Consider the following 19,707-nt stretch of genomic DNA (forward strand, 5'->3'; position numbering starts at 1 on the left):
GGGGGGTGTTAGGGGGTTGGTGACCACTGGGGGAATAAGGGGAGGTGATCCCCGATTCCCTTCAGTGGTCATCTGGGTAGTTTGGGCACCTTTTTCAGGCTTGGTCCTGAAAATTAATGGACCAAGTAAAAGCGGCGAAATGCTCGTCTTCCCCGCTTTTAATTTTTTCCATTATCAGCTAAAGGTGGCCATCTTGTAACCACGCTCATGTCCTACCTTCGCTACACCGCTGACACGCCCCCTTGACCTTTCGCCGGCTCCGAGACGGGAAAGCGGCGATGAGGTTGAAAAAGCGGTTTTCGATTATACCGATTTGGCCGCTTTTGCGAGATCGCCGGCCATCTTCTGATTTATGGCCGGCGATCACTTTCGAAAATGAGCTGTATAGTTAACAAGGAGGCAGAATGTTTCAGAACATCGTTCTCCTTGTTAAAGTTCTAAGACTATAAGTAGTGCAGTTGCAGAATGCTGATACAATTGTAATGAAATTGCATCTCTGACTCCAGGTATTGTACCAGATTTCTCAAACCCTATAATGTAAACTAGGCCTATGAGATTACTGTGGTATAAATCACCCCATTTAAGTTATGTAAAACATCAGAGGTTATCATACCATACACACTTGCCATGTAAACAGAGAGAGAGAGAGAGAGAGAGAGAGAGAGAGAGAATCCCTGGAAGGAAGATTTACAATGAAACAACCACAGAGATGGAGTGGTGTGGCTTAAGACTATTGAGTGGAGTAGCCTAGCTACTCCTTGTGATCTTGGGCAAGTCACTTAACCCTCCATTGCCGCAAATTAGATTGTGAGCCCTCCAGGGGCAGGAGAATACTCAATGTACCTGAATATATAACTCACTTTGAGCTACTACTGAAAAAGGTAATATCAGAAACTCTCTAAAAGCAAATGTCTACTTTTATTCTACATTGTCAACCACCCTTCATAATATCATTCATATTGTCAGAGCTCATGCAGGGACCCGATGGGCCCTCTCTAATTCAATGGGATACTTGAAATGCATATTTCATATTTCCGGGATCCATTTCTTTAAAAGTTATATTGACTTTCCCTCTGCTCCTTTATACATGCCTGATGAATCATAGATTGTTTCAGTGGATCTGTATTGTGGTTATAAAGTTGCATTTTACATTGATGAAACTGCTATAATTATTGGGAATATTTAGATTTATTTACTAAAGGAAAGTAATATTCTAGGGGAATTTGAAAGTTAAATCAACTGACAATTCTTTGATCAGACTGTACCACTTCTGGTCATACCTAGAGAACTTTTCTTGATACAGCACTTGGCTGACTCACTTGGACTTATAATCCCACCCACCCTCCCCACATCCCACCCACGCCAGGGTTTTCCAGTCATATATAGACAAGCCAAAACTCATTAACTTTACTCCTCAGTCATACACAGACAATCTTGCAGACTGTTAACCCCAACATAGTACACCTGTTCATACCCATTTCAACCAATCAGGATGACTTTTATTCTCTGTAATAATTGTGGAGCTTTAGTTTCAAGGCCAATCATCTGGAGACTTAAGGTTTGTCTTGTCTGTCTTCAGCTTGCTAGTTTAAAATAGGAGCTCAGTAAAATAAATCAGGAATTGAATGCACTTAAAGCAGCTTCTAGGACTGCACAGAATCATACCAAATTCTCACCACTGCATCAAAGGATAAAACCACCTAAGAATAGATGGTTCACGGTAGGCTCAGGCAGACTTCGTTATGTGACACAGAAGCATCTGCCCTCACAAGTGTTGCCCCTACAGAATTCTTTTGCTCCATTACAGCACTGTGATGTTCCTGAAAATAGAACTGAGGCAGAAGAAAAAGCAATGAAGGTGGAACAAAAAGATATGAAGGTAACCAAAGAGAAAAGGCACCCCCAAATCACAAATGTTGAAACACATACCAGGAAATGTAGATGGAAAGCGATGACCACAAATGCTCGCAGCCTAAGCAATAAAGTTCATGACCTTCAAGCCCTGATGTTGGAGGCAGACTTAGACATTATTGCAATCACGGAGATGTGGCTCAAAGATTCCCAGGCTTTATTCTATTTAGGAAGGATAGAGATGGTCGTAAAGGTGGAGGAGGAGCTCTGTATGTGAGAAATGATATCACAGCAACTGAAATGACAGGGACCTGGGGAAAGGAAAAAGCAATATGGATCACCTTAAAAAGAGATGTTAGAACCTCCATCCACGTGGGTGTTGTCTGCAGACCCCCGACACAATTGGAGGAACTAGATAAAGATCTGATTGCAGATATTCAAAAGTTGGGAAAGAAGAGAGAGGTGCTGTTGCTGGGAGATTTCAATCTGCCGGATGTAGATTGGAAGGTTCCATCTGCGGAATCGGAAAGAAGTAGAGAGATCGTGGATGCTTTTCAAAGTGCTCTGCTCAGACAAATGGTGACGGAACCCACGAGGGAGGGAGCGACGCTGGATCTAGTGCTCACAAATGGGGATAGTGAGTCAAATATCCGAGTGGGTGCTCACCTGGGCAGCAGTGACCATCAAACAGTTTGGTTTGATATGACAGCTGAAGTGGAGGGCGGCCACTCAAAACTCAAAGTCCTGAATTTCAAACATTTTGACTTTAGTAAAATGGGGGAATACCTGAGGAAGGAGCTGATGGGCTGGGAGGGCGAACGAGAAGTGGAAGGACAATGGTCCAGGCTGAAAGAAGCTATAAATATGGCCACAAACCTTTATGTAAGGAGAGTTAATAAAAGCAAGAGAAAAAGGAAACCGATATGGTTCTCCAAGCAAGTGGCTGAGAAAATAAAGGCTAAAGAGTTGACATTCCTGAAATACAAAAAAACTCAAGAGGAAGAACACAGAGAGGAATACCGGATGAAACTGAAAGAAGCCAAGAGAGAGATACGTCTGGCAAAAGTGCAAGCGGAAGAACAAATGGCTAGAAAGGTAAGGAGGGGTGACAAAAATTTCTTCAGGTATATTAGTGAAAGGAAGAAGACTAAAAAGGGCATTGTGAGACTGAAAGATGCTGCGAACTGCTATGTAGATAATGATGAAGAAAAAGCAAATTTGCTAAATAGATGCTTTTGTTCTATTTTCACAGAAGAAAATCCTGGAGAAGGACCGCGATTGACTGGCAAAAGCATGAATGAGAATGGAGTGGATAGAGCACAGTTCACTGAAGAGAGTGTGTATGAACAATTTGAAAATCTAAAGGTGGACAAAGCCATGGAACCGGACGGGATCCACCCCAGGGTATTGAGGGAGCTCAGAGAGATTCTGGCGGGTCCCCTTAAAGATTTGTTTAATAAATCCTTGGAGACGGGAGAGGTTCTGTGGGATTGGAGAACGGTGGACGTAGTCTCTCTTCACAAAAGTGGTGATAGGGAAGAAGTTGGAAACTACAGGCCGGTAAGCCTCACTTCGGTTATTGGAAAAGTAATGGAAGCGATGCTGAAGGAAAGGATAGTGAATTTCCTGGAAGACAATAAGTTGCAAGATCTGAGACAACATGGTTTTACCAAAGGGAAATCGTGCCAAACGAATCTCATTGAATTCTTTGACTGGGTGACTGGAGAATTGAATCAGGGACGTGCTATAGACGTAATCTACTTACATTTCAGCAAAGCTTTTGACACGATTCCCCACAGGAGGCTCTTAAATAAACGACAGGCTGAAGATAGGACTCAACGTGGTGAACTGGATTAGGAACTGGTTGACAGACAGATGCCAGAGGGTGGTGGTTAATGGAATTCGCTCGGAAGAGGTAAAGGTGAGTAGTGGAATGCCTCAGGGATCGGTGCTGGGGCCGATTCTGTTCAATATATTTGTGAGTGACATTGCCAAAGGGTTAGAAGGTAAAGTTTGCCTTTTTGCGGATGATACTAAGATTTGTAACACAGTGGACACCTGGGAGGGAGTGGAAAACATGAAAAAGGATCTGCGGAAGCTAGAAGAATGGTCTAAGGTTTGGCAGTTAAAATTCAATGTGAAGAAATGCAAAGTGATGCACTTAGGGAGTAGAAATCCACGGGAGATGTATGTGTTAGGCGGTGAGAGTCTGATATGTACGGACGGGGAGAGGGATCTTGGGGTGATAGTATCTGAGGATCTGAAGGCAACGAAACAGTGTGACAAGGCTGTTGCTCTAGCTAGAAGGTTGCTAGGCTGTAAAGAAAGAGGTGTGACCAGCAGAAGAAAAGAGGTTTTAATGTCCCTGTATAAGTCATTGGTGAGGCCCCACCTGGAGTATTGTGTTCAATTTTGGAGGCCGTATCTTGCTAAGGATGTAAAAAGAATTGAAGCGGTGCAAATAAAAGCTATGAGAATGGTATGGGATTTGCATTACAAGATGTATGGAGAGACTTGCTGACCTGAACATGTATACCCTGGAGGAAAGGAGAAACAGGGGTGATATGATACAGACGTTCAAATATTTGAAAGGTATTAATCCGCAAATGAACCTTTTCTGGAGATGGGAAGGCTGTTGAACTAGAGGACAGGAAATGAGATTGAAGGAGGGCAGACTCAAGAAAAATGTCAGGAAGTATTGGATACTTGGAATGCCCTCCCGCGGGAGGTGGTGGAGATGAAAACGGTAACGAAATTCAAACATGCGTGGGATAAACATAAAGGAATCCTGTTGACAAGGAATGGATCCACAGAAGCTTAACCGAGATTGGGTGGCAGAGCCTGTGGTGAGAGGCGGGGCTGGTTGTTGGGAGGCGGGGCTAGTGCTGGGCAGACTTCTACGGTCTGTCCCCTGAAAATGGCAGACACAAATCAAGGTAAGGTATACACAAAAAGTAGCACATATGAGTTTATCTTGTTGGGCAGACTGGATGGACCGTGCAGGTCTTTTTCTGCTGTCATCTACTATGTTACTATCCAACTCATTTTCGAAAGAGAAGGGCGCCCATCTTTCGACACAAATCGGGAGATGGGCGCCCTTCTCGCAAGGCCGCCACAATCAGCATAATTGAAAGCCAATTTTTTACACCCTCGACGGCTTTCCGTCACAGGGACGACCAAAGTTCAGGGGGGATGTCGGCAGGGTAGCGAAGGCGGGACTGGGACGTGATTAGGAGATGGGCATCCTCGGCCGATAATGGAAAAAAAAAAGGACGTCCCTGAGAAGCACTTGGCCGACTTGGTCCATTTTTTTCTTGCGACCAATCCTCAACAGGATGCCCCAACTGAGTATATGACCACTGGAGGGAAACGGGGATGACCTCCCCTTACTCCCCCAGTGATCACTAACCCCTCCCACCATAGAAAAACAGGTTAAAAATACTTTTTTGCCAGCCTCTATGCCAGCCTCAAATGCCATACTCAGGTCCATCACAGCAGTATACAGGTCCCTGGAGCAGTTGTAGTGGGTGCAGTCAGTGTACTTCAGGTAGGCGGACCTGGGGGGGTTGGGGGGGGCTCAGCACCCAAGGTAAGGGAGCTATGCACCTGGGAGCAATTTCTGAAGTCCACTGAGTCCCCCCTAGGGTGCCTGGTTGGTGTCCTGGCATGTGAGGGGGACCAGTACACTACAAATGCTGGCTCCTCCTATGACCAAAGGGCTTTGACCGTTTTTGAGATGGACGTCTTTGGTTTCCATTATCGGCGAAAACCGAGGTCTGCCATCTCTAAGGTGGACCTAATGGCAAGATTTGGGCGTCCCCGACCGTATTATCAAAACGAAAGATGGACGCCCATCTTGTTTCGATAATATATATATATTTTTTTTGTTACATTTGTACCCCGTGCTTTCCCACTCTTGGCAGGCTCAATGCGGCTTACATGGGGCAGTGGAGGGTTAAGTGACTTGTGAAGCCAAAAAGTGAGGAGTCACAAGGAGCTGCCTGTGCCTGAAGTGGGAATCGAACTCAGTTCCTCAGTTCCCCAGGACCAAAGTCCAACACCCTAACCACTAGGCCACTCCTCCACTCCACGCCCCTTTATGGGGCCGTCCTTAGAGATGGGCGCCCCCGTTTGATTATGCCCCTCCACGCTACCCATGTCTCCCATCTGCAACTCCAGGGAGTGTAAGGCCTTCCAGTCTACTCGTTGATTTGAGGATTCTACTATAAGTGCAGATTTTTGTTCAAGTTTACCAATTTTGAATCCAATGCAGTTATTTTTGTAAGTTGGTGATCTTGAATTTAAGTCTTTAATATCATTCTTGCTCTCTGTTACAAGATATACACTGCAGTTGATTGGCTACTTCCACCATGCTATCGCAGTCAGAGGAGCTTGTGGAAGTCTTCGTGGGAGAAGGCAGATCATGTTTTGGCCACTTACTAGAGGTTTGCAATGCAAAAGATGCCTCAATCTTGATCTGCCCCTGATTAGGCAATTTGAGAAGTGCAAACGTTGAAGTATTTGATTGTTTTGATGTCATTTTGCAATAATATTTGTGCCGTATTGTGGGAGCTAGTCTTTCACACCTCCATTCACTAGGAGTCCTTGAGTGCCCCCCCCTCTACCTTTGCTTATTTTAAATGTTTTGTCACAGCTGGGGTGATTCAGGCTTTATAGTGAGTTCAAACCAGCTAGATGCTCACAAAGAGAATGTTCATGTTGGAATTAGTTTATTTATTTATTTATTGCATTTATACCCCACATTTTCCTGCCTAGTGGCAGGTTCAATGTGACTTACAGTTAGCATTGAAAAGACCAATTACATATTAGGAGCTATGTGAAGTCGACAGAGTGGTTCAATCAGAGTAGTCCAGTGAGATACGTTCGGTTCAGTGATACGAAGTGGTGGTCTTTATGGTGTTATGTTAGGTGGTGTCTCCAGGGAGAACTATTTTGTATAGGTGAGCTTTCAGGTGTCTTCTGAATTGTAGATAGTTGGTTATGAATTTTATGTTCTTTGGTAAGGAGTTCCAGATTTTGGTGGCGATTTAGGAGAAACCCGCAGTGTGAATACTTTTGTATTTCAGGCCTTGACATTTGGAGAAGTGGGTTAAATAAGATCGTGCATTCTTGTGTGCATTGCATAGTGGTAGGGTAATTAGGTCCGACATGTATGCCGGGGAGAGGCTGAAGATTATTCTGAAGACCAGTGTGCAGATCTTGAAGTATATGTGCACTTTGATAGGTAGCCAGTTTAGGTTTTGGACTAGAGGTCTTGTACTTTCAAAATGGTTTTTGCAAAGATAAGTCTAGTGGCTGTAGTTTGTGCAGTTTGTATTTTCTTCAATGTTTGCTCCTTGCATCCTGTGTAGATTCCATTGCAATAATCTGCGTTGGCAAGGACCACGGATTGGACTAGTGAGTGAAAGACTTCCTGTGGGAAATACTTTTTTATTTGTTTGAGTTTCCACATTTTTTTGAAACATTTTCTTTGTGGTGTTAGCTGCTTGTTTATTGAAGTATAATTTGTGATTCCTAGTATCTTTAGGTCATCTGCTATTGGAAGATTTCTACCCATAGCATTAATGGATGGAAAGCAGTCGTTGTTGTATGGTGATCTGATTATCAAGGAATGTGTTTTCTCCCTAGTTTCAGTTTGAAGTTTGATGCCCAATGTTCCATGATATTTATGCTGTTGGTGATTTTGGTAGTGATTTCAGATACATCTTTTTTTGAATGGGATATAGATGGAGACATCATTTGCACAGATGAAGGGACTGAGTCCTTGGTTGGATAAGGATCGTGCTAGGGGGACCATCATTAGGTTGAACAGAATTGGAGATAATGGGGAACCCTGGGTATTCCACATTCCGCCTTCCAGGGGTTGGAGATGGGAGTTCGATTTCACTTGGTATGATCGAGTGATTAGGAATTCCTGGAACCATTTTAGTACTTTTCCTCCAATTCCTATTTTGTCAAGGATTCTTTGTAGGATGGTATGGTCAACCATGTTGAATGCACTGGACATGTTGAATTGTAATAAAGAATGTTATTCCCAGTGGAGATTTCTTGTTTGAAGTTTGCTAATAGTGTGATTAATACCATTTCTGTGCTGTGTTGGGACCTAAATCCTGATTGGGATTCGTGTAGTATAGAAAACTTGTTCAGGTATTCAGTTAGCTATTTGGTTGCAATGCCTTCCACTATTTTCATTGTTAGAGGTACGGATGCTATTGGTCTGTAATTTGAAGTGTCCTTATTGCTTCTTTTGGTGTCTTTTGGGATTGGTGTGAGGAGTATATAGCCTTTATCTTTTAGGAAATGCCCTCTCGGAACACGAAATTTATGTATGATGTTAGTTGGTCAATGAAGCGGTCTGGGGGGCGTTCATGATATAATTGGGGCACTTGTCTAGTGCACAGTGTGTGTTCAAGAATTTGCTTATCACCTGTGGCCGCTTGGAGAATCAAGAGGAGTGCCACTACGAACAGGAAATTTGGAGTGCCTGGAACCGATTACCAGACACTTTTAGCACCCTGAAAAATATAGCAATGGCTTTACTCACAATTTTTCCCTCTACGTACATTTGTGAAACCTTATTCTCAGTGTTAAATAATATCAAAACCAACAAAAGAAACAGATTGACAGATGAAGTTAGTAGCGCTTGCTTGGGATTGAAGTGTACAAAATGCCAACCTTCAATTGAAGATTTAGCCAATGAAATTCAGCAACAAAAAAGTCACTAATAGGCAGGTTAGTTAAAGAATTCCCCCTCCCTCTCACTTATCTTAGTTCACGGCACCCCACACAAGTTAAATAATATCAAGACCAACAAAAGAAACCGACTGACAGATGAACAAAGAAGTCACTAAGCAGGTAAGTTAAATAATTAGTTTTTGGTTTATTAAATACAGTTATATATTACAATTATACATTTTTGTTATTTAAACTATAAATATCGAGTTATGCTCATTTTTTTGGCGAATTTTGACACACCAACCTCAAAAGGTTGCCCATCACTGAACTAGACATATAGGTTCAGGAAGTCGATTCCAAGCATAAGATGCCGCGAGAGAAAAGGAACCACTACACATGAGCACATCACTGCACACCTACACGTACGTTCCGAGCCTAAAGAACTTGCTACAGTGGCCCACATTCTCTCATGGCTGCAGTTCCTCACAGTCCCGCCGAACCCTGCATGGATCGCTTCCGAGTTCACGTCGGCACCACCCCTGATGGCACAATCTGCAGCACAATGGGGAAAGAGCACCCAGAGCCCAAACCAAAGCCACAGGGGAGCCTGCTTCCTGCATTAAAAAAAAACTAACTAACTAAATAAATATATGTATAGATATATATTTATTTATTTTAGCACCCCATTGCATATAGAAGCAATCTGAGGCACATGTGACTCTTGCAGAAAATGCGAATTGAGGTGAGGGGAAAACGAATTAGTGAAGGGATGCAGTCTTATAGGATCATCTTCCAGTTTATAGGCCTAGAGCAGTACCATGCCTGAGAGGTGGACTGAGTGGGGTATAGCAGATAAAACTAAGGACACAATCTAACACATATATACCCACCAGTGCTGAATTAAGCTAAGAGATGTTCTCTTAGTTTTCAGTTTGTAACTTTCTATTCTGTAAACTGTGTAAAGATGTCTGCAATAATTTGACTAATAGGCCTAGGCACATAGGAGCCAGGTCTGTGGACAAACTCCTTGACTGTGTACAGGCAGTGGCGTAGGAAGGGGGGGGCGGTCCGCCACGGGTGCACGCGCTGGGGGGGTGTCGGCTCGCTGGTTCCCTGCTGTTTTCTGCCCCGGAACAGGTTACTTCCTGTTCCGGGGCAGAGAAAGCAGGGAAGCAGCAGAGCCGATGCAGCTCCCAGTGACGTGCACTGGGGGTGGATCGGCCCTCCCGCCTGCCCCCCGCTGCAAGGTAGGCTTCGTTTCGGGGGGAGGGTGCGTCGTGCCTGTACCCGGGGGGGGGGGGGGGTGCGCAGCAGCGACCCGTCCCGGGTGTCAGGCACCCGCGCTACGGCACTGTATACAGGGAGAAGTAATTTTCATTGGGTTTAGCACCCCCAATCATTTTGAAAAGTTGGCTCCTATGCCTAGGCAATAGCTTACATTCGACTAGTAAACTAATATCTTTGGTTGGCTTGACTGTGTTGTGATACTGATATTGCACACAATGGACATATTATTCAAGTTTCAGTGTAGTATACGAGCACTCAATAGTGTGTTAAAATATCTGAAACTACTTGCAAAGAGAAAGCAAATCAAGTAAGGTGGACATTGGATAGTTTAAAATAGAAGGTAAGAAAAGGACATGTCATATTGAAAGAGAATACAGATGGTAAGTCTAATGTCCAGAAGAAATTCCATGCTGTGGAAACTAATGATGGCAATCCTGCATTTGGGTGTGTCATGTAGGGACTGTTAGCACTACGTAATGTACAAATCCAAGTGCAGAGCAAAGAAACTGGGAATCCAAATGGCATATGATGATTAATGTGAGCAACTGCAAAGTGATGAATGTGGGAAAGAGGAACCCAAACTATAGCTATGTGATGCAAGGTTTCACATTATTTATTTAGATTTTGCTCACACCTTTTTCAGTAGTAGCTCAAGGTGAGTTACATTCAGGTAGTCTGGATATTTCTCTGTCCCAGGAGGGCTCACAATCTAAGCTTGTACTTGAGGTAATGGAGGATTAAGTGACTCACCCAAGATCACAAGGAGCAGCAGTGGGATTTGAACTGGCCACCTCTGGATTGCAATACCAGTGCTCTAACCACTAGGCCACTCCTCCACATTAGGGGTTATTGCCCAGGAAAGATAATCCAAACATTCTTAAATCTACAAGAGAGAGATAGGAAGGGAGAAGGGGAGCAAAGTAGAAGAATCTTAGCCTTAAATGAATCAGCTGGAATATCAGCCGATAATGAAGATTCTGTACAAAGAAAGGTAAATTGTTTTACAAGCCTGAAAACTGCTTTAGTTTGATTAGAACACATAATTATTTTGTTTTAGTAAGCATGCTTAGCTTGTTTAATTTCAGAGTAGAAGAAACTTCTGCCAGTCTTAGCTTTAAGGAGCAATGCTGCAATATAGTGAAGATACAAGTGTAGAAGGTATTCAAGCAGGGTCTGTGAGGGACAAGAGCGAGGATCTAGGGCCTTGCTGTAACACCAGGCGGCAAACCTCCTCCATTTAAAAGAGTAACACCTCTTCGTGGAATCTTTCCAGGAAGCAAGCAAGACTCGGGAGACACTCTCAGAAAGACCTAAGGAGGCGAAGTCTACGCTCTCAACATCCAGGCTGTGAGAGCCAGAGACTGGAGGTTGGGTTGCAGAAGTGCCCCTTCGTTCTGAGTGATGATGGTTGGAAAACACTCCAATCTCCATGGTTCTACGGAGGACAACTCCAAAAGAAGAGGGAACGACATCTGATGCGACCAAAAGGGCGCAATCAGAATCACGGTTCCGCGGTCTCGCTGGAGTTTCAGCAAAGTCTTCCCCACCAGAGGTATGGGAGGATATGAATACAGAAGGCCCTTCCCCCAATGAAGGAGAAAGGCATCTGACACTAGTCTGTCGTGGGCCTGAAGTCTGGAACAGAACTGAGGGACCTTGTGATTGATCTGAGTGGCAAAAAGATCCACCGAGGGGGTGCCCCATTCCCGGAAGATCTTGCATACCTCGCCTGAGTTGAGCCCGAGTTGAATTGCATTATACTACTCAACCTGTCGGCCAGACTGTTGTTTACGCCTGCCAGATACGTGGCTTGGAGAAACATGCTGTGACGGCGAGCCCAAAGCCACATCTGGATGGCTTCCCGACACAGGAGGCAAGATCCAGTGCCCCCCTGCTTGTTGATGCAGTACATGGCAACCTGGTTGTATGTCTGAATTTGAATAATTTGATTGGACAGCCGATCTCTGAAAGCCTTTAGAGCATTCCAGATCGCTCGCAACTCCAGGAGATTGATCTGAAGACCTGATTCTTGGAGGGACCAAGCTTCCTGAGTGTGGAGCCCATCTATTTGCGCTCCCCACCCCAGGAGAGATGCATCTGTGGTCAACACTTTTTGAGGCTGAGGAATTTGGAAGGGACATCCCAAGGTCAAATTGGATCGAATTGTCCACCACTGAAGGGAATTGTGAAATTTGGTGGACAGCTGGATCACATCCTCTAGATTCCCCGCAGCTTGATACCACTGGGAAGCTAGGGTCCATTGAGCAGATCTCATGTGAAGGCGTGCCATGGGCGTCACATGAACTGTGGAGGCCATATGGCCTAGCAGTCTCAACATCTGCCGAGCTGTGATCTGCTGAGACGCTCTTGCCATGGAAACGAGAGACAGAAGGTTGTCTGCCCTCATCTTGGGAAGATAGGCCTGACCTGTCTGAGAGTCCAGCAGAGCTCCTATGAATTCTAGTTGTTGAACTGGAAGAAGGTGGGGCTTTGGGCAATTGATGACAAACCCTAGTAGCTCCAAGAATCAAATAGTCATCTGAATAGACTGTAGAGCTCCTGCCTCTGAGGTGTTCTTCACCAGTCAATCATCGCGATAAGGGAACACATGTACGCCCAGTCTGCGTAGCGACGCTGCAACAACTGCCAGTCATTTCGTAAAAAACCCTGGGCGCAGACGCGAGACCAAAGGGTAGCACACAATACTAGAAGTGCTGTGTTCCCAGACAGAATCGAAGATACTTCCTGTGAGCTGGAAGTATTGGAATGTGAGTGTAAGCATCCTTTAAGTCCAGAGAGCATAGCCAATCATTTTTCTGAATCATGGGAAGAAAGGTGTCCAGGGAAACCATCCTGAACTTTTCTCGGACCAGATATTTGTTCAGGGCCCTTAGGTCTAGGATGGGACGCATCCCCCCCTGTTTTCTTTTGCACAACGAAGTACCTGGAATAGAATCCCAGCCCTTCTTGCCCTGGTGGAACTGGCTTGACCGCATTGGCGCCGAGAAGGGTGGAGAGTTCCTCTGCAAGTACCTGCCTGTGCTGGAAGCTGAAGGACTGAGCTCCCGGTTGACAATTTGGAGGTCTGGAGATCAAATTGAGGGAGTACCCTAACCGGACTATTTGAAGAACCCACCAGTCGGAGGTTATGAGAGGCCACCTTTGGTGAAAAAGGTTTAACCTCCCCCCGACCAGTAGATTGTCCGGCACAGGTACTTTTATGGCGGCTATGCTCAGCTGGAGCCAGTCAAAAGCCCATCCCTTGCTTTTGCTGGGGAGCTGGAGGAGCCTGTCTGGGCGCACGCTGTTGGTGCGAATGAACGCGCTGGGGCTAAGCCTGGGAAGGCTGTCGGGAAGGTGGATTGTACCTACGCTTATTGTAAGCACAGGGAACATTCCTCCTTCCCCGGAAAAAAACGTCTACCTGTTGAGATAGATGCTGAAGGCGCCCGGTGGGAGAGTTTGTCGAGGGCGGTTTCCCGCTGGTGGAGCTGCTCTATCTCCTGCTCGACCTTCTTGTAAAAAATATTATCCCCCTGGCAAGGGACATCCGCAAGCCGCTGCTGGGTCCGATTGTCCAGGTCAGAGCCCCGCAGCCATGAGAATCTGTGCATCACTATACCTTGAGCAGCGGATCTGGATGCAACATCAAAAGTGTCATAAGCACCCCTGGACAGGAATTTACGACACGCCTTCAGCTGCCTGACCACCTCCTGAAAAAGGCCTGGCGTGCTCCGAAGGGAGCTTGTCCACCAAGTCTGCCAGTTGCTTTACATTGTTCCGCATGTGGATGCTCGTGTAGAGCTGGTAAGACTGAATTTTGGACACGAGCATAGAGGACTGATAGGCCTTCCTCCCAAAAGAGTCTAAACTTCTAGCTTCTCGCCCCGGGGGCGCCGAGGCAAAATCTCTAGTACTCCTGGCTCTCTTGAGAGCGGAATTCACAACCATAGATTCTTGAGGTAACTGCGACTTCATCAACTCAGGTTCTCCATGGATTTGATACTGGGACTCCGCTTTCTTGGGAATGGTGGGATTAGTTAACGGTTTCATCCAGTTCCTGAGCAATGTCTCCTTAAGGACATTATGCAGAGGGACAGTGGATGACTCCTTAGGTGGTGAAGGATAGTCAAGGACCTCGAGCATCTCAGTCCTGGGCTCATCCTCAGATACCACAGGGAAGGGAATGCCCACAGACATTTCCCGGACAAATGACGAGAAGGAGAGACTCTCCGGCAGAGAAAGCTTCCTCTCAGGTGAAGGAGTGGAATCAGAAGGAAGACCACAAGACTCTTTGGAAGAGAAATATCTGGGATCTTCCCCTTCATCCCAGGAGGCATCCTCCTCGGTACTGGACAAGAGTTCTCGAACTGCAGTCCGAAACCGGGCCCGTCTCGATGACAAGGAACCGTGTCCTCGATGGCAATGCCGAGAAGTTGACTCCCATGCCGGCGTCGATGAAGCTCCCTCCAAAGATGTTGACGGGGAGTCAACCTGGGTGGCAGCCGAGGCCGATGCCGCAAGCGGTACCGGCGTCGGGGACTTCCCCACAGGCATGGAGCCAGCTGCCACTTCCATCGACGGTACCGAGGGCCCAAGCACCCCAAGTACCAAGGCAGACTGATGCAGCAGCCCTTCCAGAAGGCCTGGAAGAATGGCTTGGATTCTATCCTCCAGAGTCGCTGTCCGAAGATCGACGCACCGACACCTCTTGTATGGAAGGTGAACGATCCTCCCAGCGTCGATGCTTTCCGGGTGCCGAATCCTTCGACGCCCCAGAGCTCCCGGTACTGTGCCTCGAAGGAGACTGGTGCTGATGCTTCTTCGTCTTTGCTCGAAGCACGTCACCGGTACTCCTCGGTACCGATGAGGAGGAAGTGGAATTCACACGCCTCCTCGGGGTCGGGTCCGACAGTGGTCGGTCCCGGTGGGCATGCACAGCAGGAGCCTTCGAGACAAGTGGAGACCCACTCAACGGCTCGCTACTCCCAGCTAGTGGTGATGTCCAGACAGCCATTACCTGCATTCCCGATGTCGATGCCATCCCCGGTGAGGAGATCGACGCCGCCGACCTCGGTACCGATGTCGACGTCGACACCGAGGAATCAGTCGGAGCTCCGAAAAGACGGTCCCGAATAGCTCTTCTCGACACCTGCGTCCGTTTTTTCAAACTCAGACACAACTACTACTACTACTATTTAGCATTTCTATAGCGCTACAAGGCATACCCAGCGCTGCACAAACATAGAAGAAAGACAGTCCCTGCTCAAAGAGCTTACAATCTAATAGACAAAAAATAAAGTAAGGAAATCAAATCAATTAATGTGTACAGGAAGGAGGAGAGGAGGGTAGGTAGAGGCGAGTGGTTACAAGTGGTTATGAGTCAAAAGCAATGTTAAAGAGGTGGGCTTTCAGTCAAGATTTAAAGGTGGCCAAGGATGGGGCAAGATGTAGGGGCTCAGGAAGTTTATTCCAGGCGTAGGGTGCAGCGAGACAGAAGGCCCAAAGTCTGGAGTTGGCAGTAGTGGAGAAGGGAACAGATAAGAAGGATTTATCCATGGAGCGGAGTGCACGGGAAGGGGTATAGGGAAGGACGAGTGTGGAGAGATACTGGGGAGCAGCAGAGTGAGTACATTTATAGGTTAGTAGAAGAAGTTTGAACAGGATGCGAAAACGGATAGGGAGCCAGTGAAGCAACTTGAGGAGAGGGGTAGTATGAGTAAAGCGACCCTGGCGGAAGATGAGACGGGCAGCAGAGTTTTGAACCGATTGGAGAGGGGAGATGTGTCTAAGTGGGAGGCCAGCAAGAAGCAGATTGCAGTAGTCTAAATGAGAGGTGACAAGGGTGTGGATGAGGGTTTTGGTAGAGTGCTCGGAAAGAAAGGGGCGCATTTTACGGATGTTGTAAAGAAAGAAATGACAGGTCTTGGCGATCTTCTGGATATGAGCAGAGAAGGAGAGAGAAGAGTCAAAGATGACCCCAAGGTTTCGAGCTGAGGAGACAGGGAGAATGAGAGAGCCATCAACAGAAGTAGAAAATGGGGGGAGTGGGGAGGTGGGTTTGGGGGGAAAAATGAGAAGCTCGGTTTTGGTCATGTTTAATTTCAGGTGGCATTGAGACATCCAGACAGCAATGTCAGACAAGCACGCTGACACTTTGGTTTGGATGCAAGGTGAGATATCAGGGGTAGAAAGGTAGATTTGGGAGTCATCAGCATAGAGATGGTAGGAAAAGCCATGGGATGAGATTAATGAACCAAGGGAAGAAGTGTAGATAGAAAAGAGGAGGGGACCAAAAAACAGAACCCTGAGGTACGCCGACAGGCAGAGGGATAGAAGTAGAAGAGGATCCACCAGAGTGAACACTAAAGGTGCGGAGGGAGAGGTAGGAAGAGAACCAGGAAAGGACAGAGCCCTGGAATCCAAGTGAGGACAGGGTATCAAGGAGTATGCTGTGATTGACAGTGTCAAAAACAGCAGAAAGATCAAGAAGAATGAGGATGGAATAGAGACCTCTGGATTTAGCCAGTAATAGGTCATTGGAGACTTTAGTAAGCACGGTTTCGGTTGAGTGGAGAGGGCGAAAACCAGATTGTAATGGGTCAAGAATAGCATGTGAGGAGAGAAAATCAAGGCAGCGGTGGTGAACAGCATGCTCAAGTAATTTGGACAGAAAAGGGAGGAGGGAGATGGGTCGGTAATTAGAGGGACAAGTAGGGTCGAGTGAAGGCTTCTTAAGGAGAGGTGTGACCACAGTATGTTTAAAGGCAGTAGGGACAGTTGCAGTGGAAAGTGAGAGGTTGAGAATGTGACAGATAAAAGGAATAAGAGCAGGTGAGATGGCATTAAGAAAGTGGGTGGGAATGGGATCAGAGGAACAGGTGGTACATTTTGAGGAAGAAAGGAGAAGTGTAGTTTCCTCTATAGTAACTTCAGGAAAGGAGGAAAAGGAATGAGGGGAAGGAGAGAGAGGGGAACGGACTAGTGGAGGGAGAGGTGGCGAGGTAGAGAATTCAAGGTTTATCTTTTGAATCTTGTCATGAAAGAATTCAGCAAGGGTCTGAGGAGATAATGAAGGGGGAGTTGGGGGAGGGGGCACCTTGAGGAGAGAGTTCAATGTGGTGAAGAGAAGTCGAGGGTTAGAGCCAAGAGAGTTGGTCAGTTGGATATAATAATCCTGTTTGGCGCGTAAAAGAGCAGATTGGAAGGAGGTCAGCATGAACTTAAAGTGAAAGAAATCAGCAAGGGCCCGAGATTTCCACCAGAGGCGTTCGGCGGAGCGGGTACAAGAACGTAGGTAGCGGATATTAGAAGTCAGCCAAGGTTGGGGTTTTGTACGCCTTATAGGGCGGGTCATCAAAGGTGCAAGAGTGTCTAAGGCAGAGGATAGAGTATTGTTGTAAGAAGAAACAGCCTCGTTGACAGACGTGGATGGTGCCATAGTAGAGAGGAGATTTGAAACATGGGAGGATAGAGATGAAGAGTCAATATCGTGAAGATTCCTAGATAAATTAGATAAGATAGGACGGGACTGTGAGGGAGGAGATTTAAGTGTGAAAGTTATAAGATGGTGATCAGAGAGGGGAAGATCAGAGGCAAGGAAACTAGAGGATGAACAGTTGGAGGAGAAGATGAGATCAAGACAGTGCCATTTTGATGAGTGGGAGAGGTGGAGCATAGTTGGAGATTAAAGGAGGATGTTAAAGCGAGTAACTTGGAAATATAAGAGTTGGAAGGATCATTAGCAGGAATATTAAAGTCACCAAGGATGAGAGAGGGGGAGGAAGGATCATGGACGAAGGCAAGCCAGGCATCAAAGTCACTGAGAAAGGATGAAAGGGACTTATCAGGGGGACGATAAATGACTGCTATTTGAAGAGGCAGAGAAGAGAAAAGGCAGATAGAGTTGACTTCAATGGAGGAAAAACAGTGAGATTGAGGTGGAAGAAGGGGTTGAAATCTGGAGGAGGGAGAGCGAAGTAGTCCAACACTGCCTCCGCGACCAGCAGGGCGAGGAGTATGTGAAAAAAGATAACCGCCATGGCAGAGGGCTGCAACTGAAGCAGAATCATCAGGGCAGAGCCAGGTTTCTGTTATGGCGAGCAGATGGAGGTGACGCGAGATAAAGAGGTCCTGGATATAGGGAAGTTTGTTACAGATAGAGCGGGCATTCCATAGGGCGCAAGAGAAGGGCAGAGAAGAGGAGGGAAGTAGAGGAATAGAGATGAGGTTAGAGAGGTCGCGGTGAGATCTGTAGAGTTGGGATAATAGTTGGTGAGGAGGGCCAGGATTGGGATTGATGTCACCGGCTGAGAGTAAGAGAAGGAGTAAAAGAGAGCAGAGGAGAGTAGGAGAGGTGTGGCCACGAAGGTGTCGAAGGTGAGAGGTATTTAGGTGGAATGGGGAAGGCAAAATGGAGGGAAGAAAGAGACAGAGATTAAAAGCCAAGAGGGAGGAAGAGGGTAAAAGAGAAGGTGAGGTGATGAAGTCAATGGATGGGCAGTGAGTTCCTGTAGCGGAGAGAGGTAGGAGGTGAGGGAAAAGATTAGGAAGGGACAGGGCTAGGAAGAGAATGTGAATAGGGGCCATAAACGACTGAGGTACTTTAGCAACTGGGAAGAAGATTAGATGTAAAGAGAAAAATGCAGCGTGCGGCACCTAGAGCGGAGGCCCTGAGTGGATCGGAGTGGACCTGGGTGTCACCCCAGAGAAGGCTGCAAGGATATGCAGATGAGCTGCAAGTCCTCCACAGCACCACCACAGCACAACTTGCAAGAGTCTGGGCCATGGTCGGGCCCAAGGCACTGGATGCACCAGGAGTGCGGGTCAATGCACGAGATCGACCGCTGGCACCGAGCACATTTCTTGAAGCCGCTGGGAGGCTTCGATGACATCAGCAGAAAAATTACGGCGGCAAAATCAAAAGGCTCGATTGTGCCTACTGAGAGCACAAAAAGGAGTACCGCGGACATGCGGCCCAAGAAGGCCACAACGGAAGCAAAAGGAAGCGAAAGGAAACTTAATAGGGGAAAAACTAAGAAAAAAACAAGAGGGTTTCTTTTTTTTTTAATATTGGATAAAAGAAGACGACAAAAAAAGGCGACGTAAAACCAAAAGAAAGCGCTAAATAACAACACGAAGGACGCCTAAGTCTTTCCTTGGGCCTGAGGGAGAGAGACCGACACGCAGCCACTCTCCACCACGGGTAAAGAAAACCTGAGGTGGGAACGGACGCGCGCGGGCGGGAAGATGGCCGCGCATGCGCAGTGCGTCCATCCCGTGCTCTGGAGGCTGTCGCAAAGCATTCTGGATTTTACTGGAAACTCTCCGTTCCTGGGGCCACCGTGCACGCCGACCCACATGTGAGAAAAAGCAGCCTGCTTGTCCTTGGAGAAATCCTATTTTCTATCGTTAGATGTTTCCTCTGCCATTGATATGGTTAATCTTGGCATTCTGCTTGAAAGGTTACATGGGATTGGTTTTAGAGGTTAGGTGTACAATTGGTTTGCATCTTAATTGTCAGAGCAGAATATGCAAATGAGATGGGCTGGTACAGAGACTGAAGTGTATGACGTGCACATGGGGGTTCCATAGGGATCAGTGCTGTCAGCTATGCTCTAATTTATATTTTCTGCCTTTTTTATGGGCTGCAGGTGGAGTTTAGGATATATGCAGATAATATCCAATACTTTCCCCTGTGAGAAAATGTTAAGTTGAAGATAAATATGGAAAAAATACAAGGTTGGATGGCTACAAATAGTTTATCCTTGGATGTATTGAAATTGAGATAATGATTGTGAGACGTATTCCTATGCTCCAGTTGAATTTGGAAATGTTTCTATTCCAATAAAAGATCAGATTCTGAATCTTGGT

At 46.4% G+C, this 19,707-nt stretch overlaps 1 protein-coding gene across 1 annotated transcript in view; it reads right to left on the reverse strand.

The window, feature by feature from the left end:
* LOC115466358 (butyrophilin subfamily 2 member A2-like) overlaps nucleotides 1-19,707 on the reverse strand; it is a 223,353-nt gene that overhangs the window by 103,455 nt on the left and 100,191 nt on the right. The window lies entirely within an intron of this gene.

This window comes from Microcaecilia unicolor, chromosome 3, assembly GCF_901765095.1.
Source record: "Microcaecilia unicolor chromosome 3, aMicUni1.1, whole genome shotgun sequence".
Classification (NCBI taxonomy): Eukaryota; Metazoa; Chordata; class Amphibia; order Gymnophiona; family Siphonopidae; genus Microcaecilia; species Microcaecilia unicolor.